This window comes from Talpa occidentalis, unplaced genomic scaffold (assembly GCF_014898055.3).
Source record: "Talpa occidentalis isolate TD23 unplaced genomic scaffold, MPIMG_talOcc4v2.1 talOcc4.4, whole genome shotgun sequence".
Classification (NCBI taxonomy): domain Eukaryota; kingdom Metazoa; phylum Chordata; class Mammalia; order Eulipotyphla; family Talpidae; genus Talpa; species Talpa occidentalis.
In genome coordinates this window covers 136575935-136592410 of record NW_023604295.1, presented here as the reverse complement: position 1 = coordinate 136592410, position 16476 = coordinate 136575935, and the positions used below count along the sequence as shown (strand labels likewise).

At 43.3% G+C, this 16476-nt stretch overlaps 1 protein-coding gene across 1 annotated transcript in view; it reads right to left on the bottom strand.

Annotated features, from left to right (window-relative positions):
* The window catches only part of GALNTL6 (polypeptide N-acetylgalactosaminyltransferase like 6), an 884110-nt gene that overhangs the window by 26433 nt on the left and 841201 nt on the right, over nucleotides 1-16476 (bottom strand). The gene's annotated exons all lie outside the window — the stretch shown is intronic.

Here is a 16476-nt window from a genome sequence, read left to right as displayed (position 1 = left end):
TTATGCCCCTAGCTCCTGGTGGTCCTGGACTAGATTGGATAGTTCTTTTTAAAATCATGTGATTATTCACTTGTCATCAGGGAAATGCAAATCAAAACTACCATGAGATACCATCTTACACCAGTGAGAATGGCACATATTAAAAAAACTAGCAACAACAAATGTTGGCGAGGATGTGGAGAAAAAGGAACTCTTGTGCACTGTTGGTGGGAGTGCAAACTGGTCCAACCACTATGGAGAGCTGTGTGGAGATTTCTGGACCTACTAAACGTAGAGCTTCCATATGATCCAGCAATTCCACTCCTAGGTATTTACCCAAAGGACACAGAAACATCAATTCCAAAGAGCACCTGCACCCCTATGTTTATAGCAGCACTATTTACAATAGCTAAGCTTTGGAAACAGCCCAAATGCCCAAAAATAGATGACTGGATCAAGAAGATGTGGTACATATACACCATGGAATATTACTCAGCAATCCAAAAAGATAAACAGATGCAATTTGCAGCAACATGGATGGAGCTGGAAGGGATCATGCTCAGCGAAATAAGCCAGAAAGAAAAAGAAAAATACCGGATGGTCTCACTCATAGCAGGAATTTAGAAAACCTAAATAAGGGAGCAGGAAAAAATAACTATAATAAAGAAAAAATCAAAATCAACGAGCAACTATAAACCAGAGACTCACTACAGGGGGAAGGGGCAGGGAGAAGAGGGACTGGGGTCAAAATAAGGGGGTTGCAATTGTATGGGGAATATAACCAAGATGAAAATGCATACGTTGTGCAAAAATGAAAAATGATGTAAGAAATAGATTAAAAAATCATGTGATTATTAAATGATGCCTCAAAGTCACCTACCACCTGTGGAGAAACACCAGCAAGCCCACTGTAACGAGGAGTCTAGTCTGCATGCAAAGGATCGGGAGGTGGTTGAATATCTAAACTGCTGTTGGCTGCAGCAAAGGGAAGTCTGAGAAAGCAGAGGGAGCAGCATAGAGTTCAAGACTTCAGTAAAATGGGAGTTCAGTTTTAGGGAGTTTGGAATTTAGGAAATTTGCATTTTAGGAATTTAGGAAATTTAGAAAACTTGCATTTAGGAAATTTGCAAATTTAGGAAATTTGCATTTCCCTGAACTTGGAATGTGTCACTTCTCTGCTTCAAAGCACCTGCTGTCTTTACCGCCTCAGCTCGGAGAGGGGTCATGCCAGGCAGGTGGTGCGGAAGAGAGAACACTTGAGCATGTCCCATGCAGGACGTGGTGACCTCCTGTCTACCTGCCTGCTGTCATGGTTTAGCATTTCTCCTCATTGATAAATGTCACCCTAGACTTCAGCAAAGCAGACAAGGCAGCACTTGGTGCAGTCCCATGCTGGATGAAGGCTCTTTACATAAAGTCTGAACCTTGAAAAGTCGCAGAATCAGCAAAAAAATTGGGTCTAATTACGTTAACACTGATATAAAGAACTGAATAGTTAGGGCTGGGAAAAAGCATCAACAGCAGAAAGAATCTGCATGGAGACACAGATGAAATCCTCCTGCCTGAATAGATTTCCCCAACTGGAGATGTCCCTGATTCTGTGCGCACCAGGAAGCCTCCTGTGGTTGAGGTGGGAATTGTTTCTAGTTAGGTAAGCTCAGTTATCTCAACCCCTTTTATGCCTTTAATGGAAACTAGAGGTTGCACACAAGTGATCATTTTTGTTCAGGTACTTTTGCCCAGAACGGTGGGTAAGGTAAGGCATCTCCAGCACACCGGGATGCCTGGAAGGGGTGGGGCAGTGAGGCTGAAGGAAGGTTCTTATGAAACATCCTGGGTTTGATGAAAGGAACGTTCTGGGACAGGGTGGTGTTGGTGGGAGCTATTTTGTATTTTAGGCGCTGTAGGAGGAGAGGGTGGTGTAACGCCACTCGGGAGGGAGTCAGTGCAGTGGGTACCAATCCCTTATCCAGGGCATTTGACAACAATGTGGGCTCCCCTTCCACTGTGGCGCTGTTACTCTGATGGGCTCTGTGCTTGATGACGGGGCATCTGAAATAAGTTAGGATGCGGAGCCGTGATTCTTTTAACTTAGTTTAGCCTGCAGACCTCTCTGACCATTAAGGAAAAGCTATGGACACCGCTGCAAAAACAAACAGAGCTGTAAGTGGACACAAACAAGCCCTTTTGCATTTATATTCCTGGCACCCGTAGACTCCACAGTTGACCCCAGATTAGGGGAAATGCTTGCCTCCCTCCCCTTGCAAGCAGAATGTACCTCTTTGCCTAGTAGTTCGAGAAATCCCAAAAGATGGTCATGAACTTGGCTGGTGTCAGAGAGCGCCTGACTCACTCTCACCTTCCGAGAACAAGCGCCAGAGCAGAACTTTACCCTGGAATTTTTAGAGCCAACTTAAGAAATATATAGAGAGACCTTTAGTAAAATCAATCCCCCAGTGTGCGAGTTTCCTTGGTGAAATGGAAACACCCAGAAAAGTTTGATCTGCCATCACTGGCTTGAGCCTGGCACAAACTCTGTAACAAACTCCTCGTTGATCTTATCAAGTCCCTGTGTCCCTTTTCCAAAGCGTCTGCCACCGGGGCACGTGGACAGGGCTGGGGGCAGCGCTGCCTTTTCATTCTCGGGCCGTGCACCTCACAGGCACACTCTCTTTGGAAAATCAGTCTCAACTTATGCCAAAGACTTCTGCAGGGTGCTGTTCTCTCTGCTTGATCCTGGGAGTTCTGAGCCACGGTTAGAGGGAAAAAAGCAACTGCTTATCGCTTTAGGGTCTCTTGGCCACAGGGGGGACGCGCGCCCTCCTCTGGGGGCTGGCGAGGCTCTGTCGCTGGAGGGGCTCTGCTCTTGGAGAAGGAGGATGTGTGGGGGGAACTAAAGAACATGTGCGGGCCAGGGACACTGAGCAGCGGATCTGCCAAACCTGCGTGTGGACACGCACCAAGGCCTTTCAAAGAGCCTTGTTTTCCTTCTGAATGCTGTTCGCTGGAAAGGGCTCTGGCAGGGCTGCAGGAAACCATTTTCTAAACTCTTGAATTTTCTGAATTCTCACTCAGATGGTATCTGTATAGACAATGGGATAAACTGCTTTGGGAGCCAAATTTCAAGTTTCAAAGGCGTAATTGTCTACATCTGTGTAAATTTCAACGCATAGTTGTGCCAGAGAGGAAATGCTGAGAGTTTAATATAGGCCGAGCGAGGCACCTGGACACAGGATTAATGTCAAGCATCTGCCTTGTGCTCTCTGCTCAGTGCATACTCACACGCTTGTCCTTGCTCACAAACATGGCTCCATCAAAAATAAACCGGTGAATAAAATGCCAATAGAACAGACTCTCATGCTTGTGCAATCATTGGAATAAAATTTTTAAAAATGTAGAGAAGAAAACTGACAAATGACATATACTTTTCCACATGATTCTGTACCTGTGGCTGTTCACCCACAAACACCATACACCACCCACCCCACCCCCGCCGCCGCCCCACTAGCTCTGCCAATGTAAGGCATGAGATTTACATGCATATTCGGAATGTGGCATAAATCTAAGACAGAATAGGTCAGTGTCATGTTTTACTCCTTTGATGTCCAACTTTAGGACACGGCATCGTGAGCGTTATGCGAAGGACTCCTGAGTGACACTGTGCCGGGTTAGACAGCAAGGCAGGCTTCACCAGGAATGGGTGGAAAGCAGGAGAAAAATGGAGGAGAGGGAATCATTATGTCTGACAGGATTACAGAGATAAACCCCTTTTTGAGTGAGGATTAGGAAAAGGTCTGGCAGGTGTGAGGATTTCTTAGGTAGACAAGAGAAGTGAGGCTCCGTCCTCCACCTCCCCCACCCCAGGAGCTCTTATAACAGGTGCAAGAGGAGGGGGCTGCGCTGTTAAGGTGCAGGTGCGCAGAGGATTGGGGTAGCCGACCCCCAGTTTAGCAAGTGAGAGAGCATGGCTTGCTGCTTTCTCCCTCATAGAGCTGGGGGTTATTTATTTATTTTTATCAGCACTTGGCAAGTTTATTGAAGGAAGGAAAAAAAAAAAAAGAAAGAGAGACACCTGCACAGACACAGGAGGGCAGTCTTGAAAGACAAGAACTGCCTAGACTTGGGGGTCTTTTTAGTAAGAAGTAGAAGGTTCATAATTCAATAAATGTGCGTAAGTTCCCCGCCGTGTCTTCGGCAGTCTGCCAGATACTGAACATAGCGTGGGGGGAAAAAAAGGATCAGTCCCCTCTGTGAAGTTTTTGGTCTAGTGAGGAGATTTCTGAACACATGAATAGGAGGAAGGCTTGAGATTTCCATTATTTCTGGCCATGAATTTTTAATATGGCAGAAGGCATCAAGTTGCTCCCCGCAGCTGGGCTGAGGCTAAGCGTAGAATCAAATTGATCCGCAGAGCTAGAAAGAGACGTGACTGTACTTGGGAGAGAACTGAGTGGAGATGGGGCAGGTCTGAGTTCTGCCCCCCACCCCCCACTTCCTCCCTATCAGGGAATGTAGTTTTCCTATAACCTTAGCCATATGCCCCTTTTCAAAATCTCACTATATCAGTTTTTTTTTGGGGGGGGTGGATTGTGGATTTCTACTGATTTATAGAAAGTCAGCATTTGAAGAGTGCCTCCAAAAGAAAGACACTTTGACAACTACTGGTGGAGGTTCAAAGGAAACAGCTTCTGCTCTCCAAGTCCACAGTCTTCAGGGAGGATGTCACAGGGAGGTGTTTTGTTAGACCACAAAATGCTAAATGACGATGGCGGACAGGGCTCTGGAGCATGAGCAGCATTAAGTCTGGAGAGTGAAGTGACAGAGGACGCTGTAACCTTAGAGATCAGAAATGTACACAAATATGGAGATTTGACAGCGCAGACTTTTTTTTTTAAAAAAAGGAAATGCACATAAGTTGGTATAGCTCGACTTAAGCCTTGTAAAATGAAGACGATCATGCCTCAGAGAGAGGTTGTAAAGCTTAAACTGACTCACGCAGAGGGTCAGACAGTGTGTCGAGCACGGAACTGGTCAGTAATGTCATCCACTATTGATTTCTTTGTTAACTTAGCTTTTCAGCTGATCACACTGAAATGGTGAATGGGGTGACATCACAGTCCCATCACATTCCCGTGACACCGAGAGGTGACCCCCAGGCACGTCAATAAGAAGGATCCACAACTGAACACGCGTGGCTCGTTCCTCCGGCCGATTCTGTTAATCCTGACAGTGCTGCCTGCATCAGGATGATTCCTAGGCCAGCCCCCCATCAATTAGCCATCTCTGCTGATCCTCGCCCTTAACACTGCACCTCCCAACTCCTCCTCGCTGGTCTCACGGGCCTTAAACATCCCCCCATGGATTTTTGGGTAGTAAAATATGCATAGTTTGATATTTGCCATTTTAACCATTTTAGGCGCTCAACTCAATGGCATTCAGTAAATTCAAAATTCTGTGTAATCATCACCACTAGTTCCAGAATGTTTTTATTACCCTGAATGGTCCGTGACCATGAAACAATAATCTCGTCACTCCCCGCTCACTCCACCCCTGGTTACCACTATTCTAGTGACGATATTTTTCTCTTCTTGGAAGCTCAGGTAAGTAGAGACATAATCGTGCTTGGGTCATGCTTATTTTACTGGGCACAGTGCTTTCAAAGTTTATCATTTCTTTTAGAGGAATTTATTTCTTTTTAAGGGTCAAAAAGTTTTCGACTCTTCTTTTAACTTAATGGAATAATGTTCCATTTTATGCATCGTGCTGTCTGTCTATCTCTGAGAACCATTTCACAGTTATTCAGCCATTGATGAACACTCGGTTGTTTCTATCTTGGCTATTGTGAATAATGTTGTTGTGAACATTGGCACACAAATATCTGGTCCTATACTTGTTTTCAATCCTTTTGGGTATATGCCTAGGAGTGGAATTGCTCACCGGACGGTAATTCTATGCTTAACTTGATGAGAAGCTGTCCTGCTGTGCTCACAGTGGCACCGCCACTTCTCATGTCCACCAGCAGTGTACACGGACCCCGATTTCTTCACATCCGTGTCCACGCTTGTTTTCTATTCTTGGTAATAGTGTGTGTGTGATGTGGCCACATGAGAGTAAAAACAAATCATAGAAGGAAGAGCATCATACAAGCAAAGACTAGGAAGAGGATAGAAATCTGGGGCACTTTGCCCACTTTGTAAGTGGGCAAAAAAAAAAAAAAATGTAGCTATGAGTAAAGAAAGGGAGGAAGAGAAGCGGAAAGAAGACAGAATTTTGAGGAAGAGTTTTGAGACGCGACTGAAAGGGTCAAGAGGGTCAAATTCCAGAGTGGTCAAGAAGGAGAAGGCCTGGGGAGAACTGCTGGGCTTTGCGGCTAGGAGGTCCCTGGTCTCCCTTCTGAGCACGGGGTCTGTGGTGCGAGGAATGAAGGCAGGAGAGAGATTGCCGAGTGGGCTGAAGAAAATTGGGGGGTGAAAGTTAGAGCCAACCAGCACCTGTGTCTCTTTCAGGACGCTTGACAGTGACGGGCAAGATATACCGGTGATGGGCAGAATGAAGAAGCAGCAACCTTTTGGGGGTGGGGAGCATAGAATTCCAGATAAGCTCTGCCCTAATTCATTTGAGACTCAGATAAAAAACAAAAACAAAAACAACAACAACAAAAAAAAAACAACTGTGAGGTGCTTTTAGAAATTAAAACCAGTATATAAATACAAAGCACAAAAGTGATTTCATTATCCTTACATTTCGCTGTGGACGTTTCTGCCTCGGGGTAATCAAGCCATCTTTGCTAGAGCAAATCTGCTCCCTCTCTAATTGCTCGATGCTTGTGGCACCCAGTGACTGCTGCAGAGACCATCTACTGCCTTTCCTTGAAATTATGCCCACAGAGATTTTCTTCCTATCTTCTGCACCTTTTCCTCTTCTGAATTTACCGTCAGTGTGATTGCCTTGGCACCTCTCTGTAGCCCTGGGAGTTCCTACAGCTACCACTGCGGAATCTGTTACATTATGCAAGAAAAAGATGAGCCCATGGAAGAAATATTCCCACAGGGCCTTCAGCTTTCTGTGGGTTCTGTTCCAAACGGTCTTGTTTCCTAACCCTCGGCCTGCCACTTGAAGTATTGTTAGTGTGGTTTGTGAGATGTATACGGCATCGGAATACCACTTTTAATGTAAGGGTTAATTGCCAGAAAGAATTTGAATTTCGCAAGTAGATACAAAGGAAGATTTGTAGAAATATGTCACTTCTCATTGGGTTAAGATCAGCAACTCTTTTCTGATAGAAGGGGAGGAAAGTAGGGCCTCCCCGGTGGCGCAGCGGTTGAGCACTGGGTTGCGAAGCTGCCCGCAGCCTCTTCAGTGCTGGTTCGATCCCCGGCTGCTCCCCGGCCACTGGAGGAGGGTCCCACATGGCGCGCAGACCTCTCCTGCCGCCCGCTGCTCCCCTCAGCAGTGTCCTTCGGTCCTTCTGCCTGCTCTGCTCCCCGCTCTGGCTCTGGTGAATTCTCTCACCCTCCCGTGCTTCTGACTGTACCCAGTGCTTGTATGTATGTATGTATAAATCAATCAATCAATCAATCAATCAATCAATCTTTAAAAAAAAATTTTAAGAAGGGGAGGAAAGTAGATTGTCTACCTCATCCCAAACTGGGCTGATCACTTTACACCTCCTGCCCTACCCCTCCCATCATGCTGTGCATCTGTTCGCGTTTGGAGGCTCTGGGGAAGCAAGTTGTCTGTTCAAGGTCATTCAAGGTGGAGGGTAGGATTTGTAACTTCTCTGATGCCCAGATTTGCGTTCTTTATGCCCCTCTTGGTAATGGTTACACTTAGTTTGCCAGAACAGTGCAATTTTGGTTGCTAAATTGTGGCAAAATCTTTACTGAATTCAAAGGAGTTATGGAGAGTAAAGAAGATGGAATCCATGGGTTTAGAAAAGAACTATCCAGGTTTACAATTAGGGTGGAGTGTGACTGGATAGAGAGGGAGAAGCAGGATTAGAAATAAAGTCATTTAGGGCCTCCCTGGTGGCGCAAGGGGTTAAGCACAGCTCTGAAAGCTGTCTGCAGCCTCTGCAGCACAAGTTCAATCTCCAGTCAGCCAGGGAGGTGACCCATGTGGCACAGCAGACCTCTCCTGACTCGCCAACTGTTCCCCTCAGCAGTGTACTTCAGTCAGTCTGCCTGTTCTGCTCTCCACTCTGTCTCTGGTGAATCCTCTCACCCCCTGCACCTTTGGCCTGTACCCCAGTTCTTGCATGCATAAATAAATAAATCTTTTTTTAAAAAAGAAATAAAGTCATATAAATGCTCAGGGAGCTTTGGTAAAGTCATCCCAAGTCAAGGAATACAGACGCGACATAAAATCATGCAGGTCCAAGACAGGCAGACCAGGTGGTCGCCCATGGTGGGTAGACCCAGAGGGACACTGTGGTCGTCTAAGGGGACCTCATAAGGGCTAAAGAGAAGGAATCATTTCCTGACTTTTGCATGAAACTCTAGGTTTAGAATCTGAATTTAAAAATACTTCCATTTTCTGCAAAGAAAAGTTAGACTATAGCAGAAGAGGGATGACTTTATCCTGACCTATATAGTTGGCTAGAATATGCTGCTTTTTATGTTCAATCGCCAGGCGTCTCCTTTGCAAAGCAGAGAAAATGAAAATTGGCTAATCTTGATTTTCTGAACACACAACAGTATACCTTTGAATTCCTAGTGACTATGATTTTCTTTTCCAGTTTGGATTTTTTTCCCCTTAAATTTTCATGTTGTAAGTTCATAAAGTTCAGGATGGACCTATGTTAGCATAACCCCCTCAGGAGCACATGGCAGAGCAGGGTCGTGGTGCCATGGGTGAGGCATCAACAGGTGACGTGGTGACAGGCTTTGGTATGACTTCCACACGTGTGTTAGGAGACAAAGTCAATGTGTGTCAGACACAAGAAAGCATTTTTTCACTTTTTTAAGTGAAAAGAGTAGCTTAGGGGATGAACAGGTTGATTTGTGCACCTTTTCTGCCTGCAATTGACAAAACTCAGAGGAGTAAATTACAAGTCGAGGGGAGGAGAGAAAATAAATGAAAATTTATTCAGTGACAGTCCAAGAATATCTACTGAAAAACTTCTTAAAAGGATATCTGAAATCAGGAAAGGCATTTAAAGTCAGATGTTCACCTGGGCTTTCCAGGATCCTGTGGAGAGCAGGCATCTACGGAAGACCTAACACTGACGCCACCTCTGTCAGGTGGTTCATAAGCAGAGGGTGCTGATTTGAAGGCAAAGACAAGCCCAGGAGAAGCTGGCATGTGTGCTGCAGAGGCACATCTCAGCCCCGTCGTGGGGAGAAAACCCCGGTGGACTGCAGGTGGAGGTGCTGTCACCACCCTTCCTGCTCTACCACTTAGAAAATGTCACTTAGAACCTCCTTGTGCTGGCCTGGCCTACGTGTTTGAATTAATGCCTCCACATTTAGTATTCCTATCTTACCCCCCACCCCCTTACAGTGTTATTTTACAAATGCACGCACTCTAGATTTGCCCCAGTTCCTGTATAATCATGGTCACCTCCAACATTATCCCCAAAGTCAAGGGCAATAGCCTCGGACATTGAAAACCAAGCAGCTTTTTAGAACATGGACAAACTACTCAAGTAGCTTGGTGTCTAGGTTAAATAATGCTTTCTTTGAATTCAAAATAGATTGTTGAAGTGTGGGCAGGCTTAAAGCTTCTCTAATACACGAGATGTTAAAATCTTGTGTAAAATTCTGGACTGCTCATGAAGATTAACAAATCAAAATCATAGGTTGATTCTGAGAAGGATGTGACCCTAGGGCAGAATTGCAGCAAAATCCCCTGACACCCTGGGGGTCGTGGGCTTTTCAAGTTCTCTGGAGAAATGGATTCTCTTGAACTCATTCTTGGGTTTAATAGCCAAGTACTTAATCATTTCCCTTTAAATAAAGAAAAATGTGAACTATTTTTTAAATTTCTCTGCTGATAAATGACAGGGGTCACAATTGTAGCTATTTATTATTATTCTTGTAGTTGATCTTAGGGTTTCACAAAGAGGCTTTATCAAACATTGAATTTTAGAGGACTTAAAAGGAATTTATTGCTAGAACATTTCACTGGATGTGTTTAACATCTGCTTTCTGTTGCTATACAAGTCCCAGACCTATTTGGGAGATTGCTGGAGTCTCAAAGCCACTAACTTGCATTCATCTCTCAAATCCCTCATCCAAATCCTGGCTCATCTCTTGTTGCTGGAACTGGTCACAGGCAAACTCCAACAGTCACTTTCTGAGCCACAGGTGGCCCTCCAGATGAATGTGACATTTGTCTTATTTTTCTTTTGAGCCCATTTTAATTTTTTCATTCAAGGCTGTCAGTATCATTTAATGTAAGAGATTTTAAATTTTCTGGGGGGTCAAGATTCCCGTAAAATTTGATGAAAGCTATGGACTCTCCAGAAAAATGGACATGTATACAGACACAAAGTTTGGCATGGAAAGTATTCTTGCTTTAGCTATCTGGTGGCCCAGAAAGACTATTTCACATTTTTGTCACACCTATAGCTTTCTCTTCACTCCCCCAGCACACAGACACACGGGAGCTTGGAATTTTCTCTTTGGGGGCCTCCCTGGTAGTGCAACGGGTTAAATCTCAGCACTATGAAGCTATCCATAGCCACAGCAGCACGAGTTCGATCCCCGGCCAGGGAGGTGACCCACATGGCGCAGAAGACCTCTCCTGTCTTGCCCGCTGGTACCCTCAGCAGTGTATTTCAGTGGTTCTGCCTGTTCTGCTCCCCACTCTGTCTCTGGTGAATCCTCTCATCCCTTCCCCACCCCTCAGGTCTATACCCCAGCTCTTGTATGCATAAATAAATAAAAAATATCTTTTAAAAAAAGGAATTTTCTCTTTGGATGCTTGATGTCATACTTTCCCTGTACTTACGGAAACTGGGAGATACAAAAATGTCTATAGCTTTCATTTTAAAACATCACTGGGTAGGGCCTCCTTGGTGGTGCAAGGGGTTAAGATGCAACCTATGAAGCTAGCCGCAGCCACTGCAGCACAAGTTCGAGCTACCCACATGGCACAGCAGACCTCTCCTGACTCACCTGCTGCTTCCCTCAGCAGTGTATTTCAGTCAGTCTGCCCATTCTGTTCACCACGTTGTCTCTGATGAATCCTCTCATGCCCCCACCACACACACCTCTGGCCTGTACCCCAGTTCTTGCATGCATAAATAAATAAATCTTAAAAAAAATATAACTGGGTAGTATTTCATGCAAAAACAATGATTCTCTTGAACCTGTGCTTCTTATATCACTTTGGTAATATGTTGCCTCCTCTATCCATATGAAATGCAAACCAGAGTTTCAATGGCAATAAGAATAGAAGCCAACATCTTATTGAGAGCTTGCTACATTAGACCCTATGCTAGGAGCTTCCCATGGATAATAGCTATGTAAGGTCACCTGAAGGAGACAGGATGGTCAAGAAAATTCCACAGTGGATTCACTTGGTGGATCAGCATAGTAAAGTGTGTTGGTTAGGAAGGGTTTTGAGTAACAGAAGACTAGATTGGGAAGTAAATGTAGGCGTTGCCATCCAGTGATTGGGAAGTAAATGTAGGCATTGCCATCCAGTGCTGCCCAGCTACTACCTGCTGTAAATATTTCCCGTCTCAATGGCAGGTGGTTCATAGTGTGCAACTCCCATCATGAGGTGGGAGGCTGTAGCCAACCAGATAATTTATTCTTCCTGCCAGATCAAATGCGTTGGCATACCTGATGCCATTAAATATTCTCTTGGTCTTTGTTCTGGTCCTGTGCTCACCAGCAAACTTGTTGACCTTCGTTGTCTGCTTACATGGAGAGAACGTGTCTCCAAGGTGGCGCTCATGGTTCTGTGTCCCCTGTGATAGTGATTTGTCAGTGGAGAGGTTTCCAGTGAACATTGGGAGCATGCACACCATTCTGAGACTAAATGTACTGGTTTTTATTCACACATGGGTGGATTTCTGAGCTTTGTGACTGTTCAAGTTTCACTGAGAATAAATAGTGGATATTTTGGTATTGCTTTTTAGCTTTGTGCCTCTTAGTTGGGGTAAGTCAGTCTCTTGGGAGCTAATCACTGTGTGAGCGTCAGAAAAAAGGGAGTTTCTAGAACTCTGAAAAGGTCGGTGAGGCTCCTCCACCGGCCTTACGCTGCTACCTGTCATACTGTTCCACATGACCAGGTTGACGGACACCGGGTGAACATGTGTGTGGGGATTGAGCATCTTGAACCACAGTACAGCATTTTCTTGCAGGAGTCTTCTTATTTATTAAAAAAAAAGTGATATATTGGGCATTCTATTCTATAACCTATCTGCATTATATGTTATTTTCCTAATAACCTGAATAAAACTGACACTCTGGGAGGTAAGTGGTGGTTTCCTGTGGCTCCAGCTTCTCTGGGCTCATCCCTGAGGATACTCATGGGTTATGCTGATGTACATTTGAGAGGCCCTGCTAAATGTTTGTAGACATGTGACTGCTTTCACTTGGGCTTTTTAGTCCATAATCTTTAGTTACTTTTCTTCCTCTAATAGGATTATTTCTTCCTTCCAGAAAATGAACTGGCTATTTCCACCCTTAAAAAAAATGAACTCAGATTGTTACATTTTAATTGTTGTCTCAAGTAACTAAAATCCCTGGTGAACATGATTCCCCCTCTTTTTAAAAACACCAGCATGGTCCCTGTTGCTGGCTTGTTATATGATGACTAATTGGACTGTGTGTTTCATGTACATTTTGAGGATTAAAACAATTACAGTAAGCACTTGGAAAAGCTGAACTATTTTATGAATTTTGCTAATGATAAGATAATTTCAAAAATTGATATTATTTTATGATGCAAAGGAAGAAAGCTCTATACATAACTAATAACCAGTGTGCCAACCTTTAGAAATGAGAAAAAAAGACAGGGGAGGGAGATTATGGCAACAAAAAGGGGCCATCTGTTCATATATTATATAGCATTTTGTCTCACTATTCCACATCAGTTCTCAGATACAGCTGATAAATAACCTAAATATAACATTTAAGTAAAAGATTATATTATTGATGAATTACGCACTCAAATAGGATAGGATGATGCATTTCAATCTAATGATTTTAGTTCTAGGGTACAAGTAAAATAAAAATGCCTATATCTAGCCCTACCTACAATAATACCAACATGTTATCTTCTTTCTCTTTCCCTGTTATTATTATGTTCCTTGCTTCCCTTCCAAAGCAATGCAGTTGAAAAAAACTTTTGTTATGAAAATTTCTATGTACCAGTTACTGATCTTTGAAAAGTATCAACATTTTTCTGTACTTCTTTATCTGCTCACTTTTCAGTCTCCTTTTTTTTTTTTTCTGGGAGAATTTGAAAGCAAACCCCACATAGCAGTCATTTCATCGCTAAATAGTGAGATTCTCTTGGGGGGAAGGAGGTGGAGGGAGGGAGCCAGAGAGAGGGAGAGAGAAGTTCTCACATATCCAAAAATTGACACTAATTACCTAAATCACCTAAGCCCATATTCAAATTCCACTGATTGTCTAACAAAGTCCCTTTTTACTTAGTTTATTCTGCTCAGGATCCAAACAATCTTTATTATTTTGATTTAGGTATGCCTTGGAGTCAAATGTTCTTTATTGGTCTGGCTGAATTTCTTCTTTAAATAGATTTTTAAATATGTTTGATCTTAGTTTTGACATACTAATGTATAGTTACTGTATCTAGAAGATCATTCAGTATGTGATCTGTTTTCTTTGCTTTTTCTAATCTTTGATATTTAATTTTTGTATTTATTGTCTGTATTTTTTTCCCTACTGGTTACCTTTACACTAATAGTGTACGTGATACATGATATACTATTCCTTTTTTTTAAAAAAGATTTATTTATTTGTTTGTTTGTTTGTTTATTTATTTATTTATTTATTTATTTATACAAGCACTGGGTACAGTCAGAAGCACGGGAGGGTGAGAGAATTCACCAGAGCCAGAGCAGGGAACAGAACAGGCAGACTGACAAAGTACACTGCTGAGGGGGCAGCGGGCATGGCAGGAGAGGTCTGCGTGCCATGTGGGACCTTCGCTGGCAGCTGGGGATCGAACAACCCACACTGCAGAGGCTGCGGGCAGCTTTGCAGCCCAGCACTCAACTGCTGCGTCACCAGGGGAGGCCCCACTATTCCTTTTTTAAGATGATGCTTAACTCTACGGTTGGTTATAATTTTTTGCCTTTTAACCCTCTCCTCTGGGGTCTAAACATAGGTGATATTCTTTAATCCTATTTAATGCCTGGGGAACAATCAGCAAACTTACTGTTTTCCACTTACTCTTCCTATTTGCTAGCTATGTTATTTCTGCATTATCAGGGCATATCAAATTTGCATATTATTTTATCATTATAGGCAATCTATCAGCCCTTAGGCCAGCCTCCTCTGAACACCTGTTCATTATTTTTTGTATTTATTTATGCATACAAGAACTGGGGTACAGGTCAGAGGTGTGGGGGGTGAGAGGATTCACTAGAGACAGAGTGGGGAGCAGAACAGTTAGATCTACTGAAATACACTGCTGAGGGGAGTGGCGGGCGAGACAGGAGAGGTCGGCTGTGCCATGTGGGTCACCTTCCTGGCCTGGGATCAAACTCATACTGCAGTGGCTGGCAATAGCTTGATAGTGCTGTCTTTAACCCCTGTGCCACCGGGGAGGTCCTACATCTGTTGATTTCTGATGCTATTTCTCCAGTAGGATTCTCAGAAAGACTCTTGGGACCCAATCCTTTGAGTACTTGCATATTTATACTTCTATGACCTTCATATGTGAAGCATGCCTTGGGTGTATAAAAGATCCTTGGTGCACATTTTATTTTCTGGAGCATCTTTAAAATGTTTTATTGTCTCCTGGTACAAAATGTTTTGTGCCTCAAAAATCTCTCTTAGCTTTTATTGGTTTTGTTTGAATTCGTAAAATTGTTTTTCTTCAAAAAAATTGGTCTTCCTGGAAATGTCCAGTGTTGATGGTTTTTAGGTGACTTTCTCAGAAACAGCCTTTCAATTTGTAGATTCAAATCTTTAATTTTGTGGAAGTTTGCTTGAATTGTTGTTTTATATATTTTTTGGCTTTCACTTTTGAGGGGGAGGGATTTCTTCTTTGGGAATTGATGTTCAATCTTCTTTGTATCTGATGTTCCAAATCTTTGGTAAAATCTTTTAGTCTCTTTTCTCTACTTTACTTTCTTAATTTCACTCTCCTTGTTTTAACTTCAAGGACTCTCATTGTGTGTTTCATGATCTCTGTTTCTTTGTTCCTTTTAATGTAGCCTTCGTTTCTCTTTTTTTTCCCCTAATAGGCATATGAAAAAAAAAATATATATATATACATAAAACCAGGGCCTCCCTGGTGGCGCAGGGAGTCTCAGCACTATCAAGCTATTAAGTCTCAGCACTATCAAGCTATTTCCAGCCACTGCAACAAGAGTTTGATCCCCAGTCAGGGAAGTGACCCACATGGTGCAGCAGACCTCTCCTGTCTCGCCTGCTGCTCCCCTCAGCAGTGTATTTCAGTAGATCTGCCTATTCTGCTCCCCACTGTGTCTCTGGTGAATGCTTTCACCCCCTCCACACCTCTGGCCTACACCCCAGTTCTTGTATGCATAAATAAATAAAATAAATCTTTTTTAAAAATGATTAAAACCATTAATGTGAAGTGATATATGCTGTGTTCACTGTAGCACCACTTAGAGCAGCCAAGCTATGGAAGCAACCAAATGCCCATGGGCAGGTAAGTGTCTGGCCTGTATTTCTGAAATATTTCTTCTTGTGTTTTCTCTTCATTTCCTGAGTTTTCAGTTCTCTTTTGATATCATCATCGTTCATGTCATCCTGGGCATTCCCTTTCTGAGCGGTTCTAATTCTGATTTGTATAGTCCTTTCAAGCTTTGAGTGCTTTTAAGATTCTTTCAGTTCACTTTGAAATTTACCTTTCAGTCTTCATCTTCTTTGTGGTCATATTTGTAGTATGTTTTTATTATCCATGGAACTTTATTTGGTTCATTTCTATCTTTATCCTTGTCATATCTATTGCATATACTTCCATATATTTCCACATATAAACAAAATCTTTTTCATTTTCCATAGAGAAGTGAAATAGTTTCTTATCATACCATATAGACAACCAGAAGAAAGTTCCTCTATGGGCTCTTTTCCCTGCTGTTGCTTTGAAGTATTAAAAAAACAGTTCTTGGGCCTCCCTTGTGGCACAAGGGGTTAAGCACTGCACTATGAAGCAATCCACAGCAGCACGAGTTCGATCCCCGGCCAGGGAGCTACCCACATGGTGCAGCAGACCTCTCCTGACTCGCCAACTGCTCCCCTCAGCAGTGTATCTCAGTCAGGCTGCCTGTTCTGTTCCCCCCTCTGTCTCTGGTGAGTCCTCTCACCTCCCACATTTCTG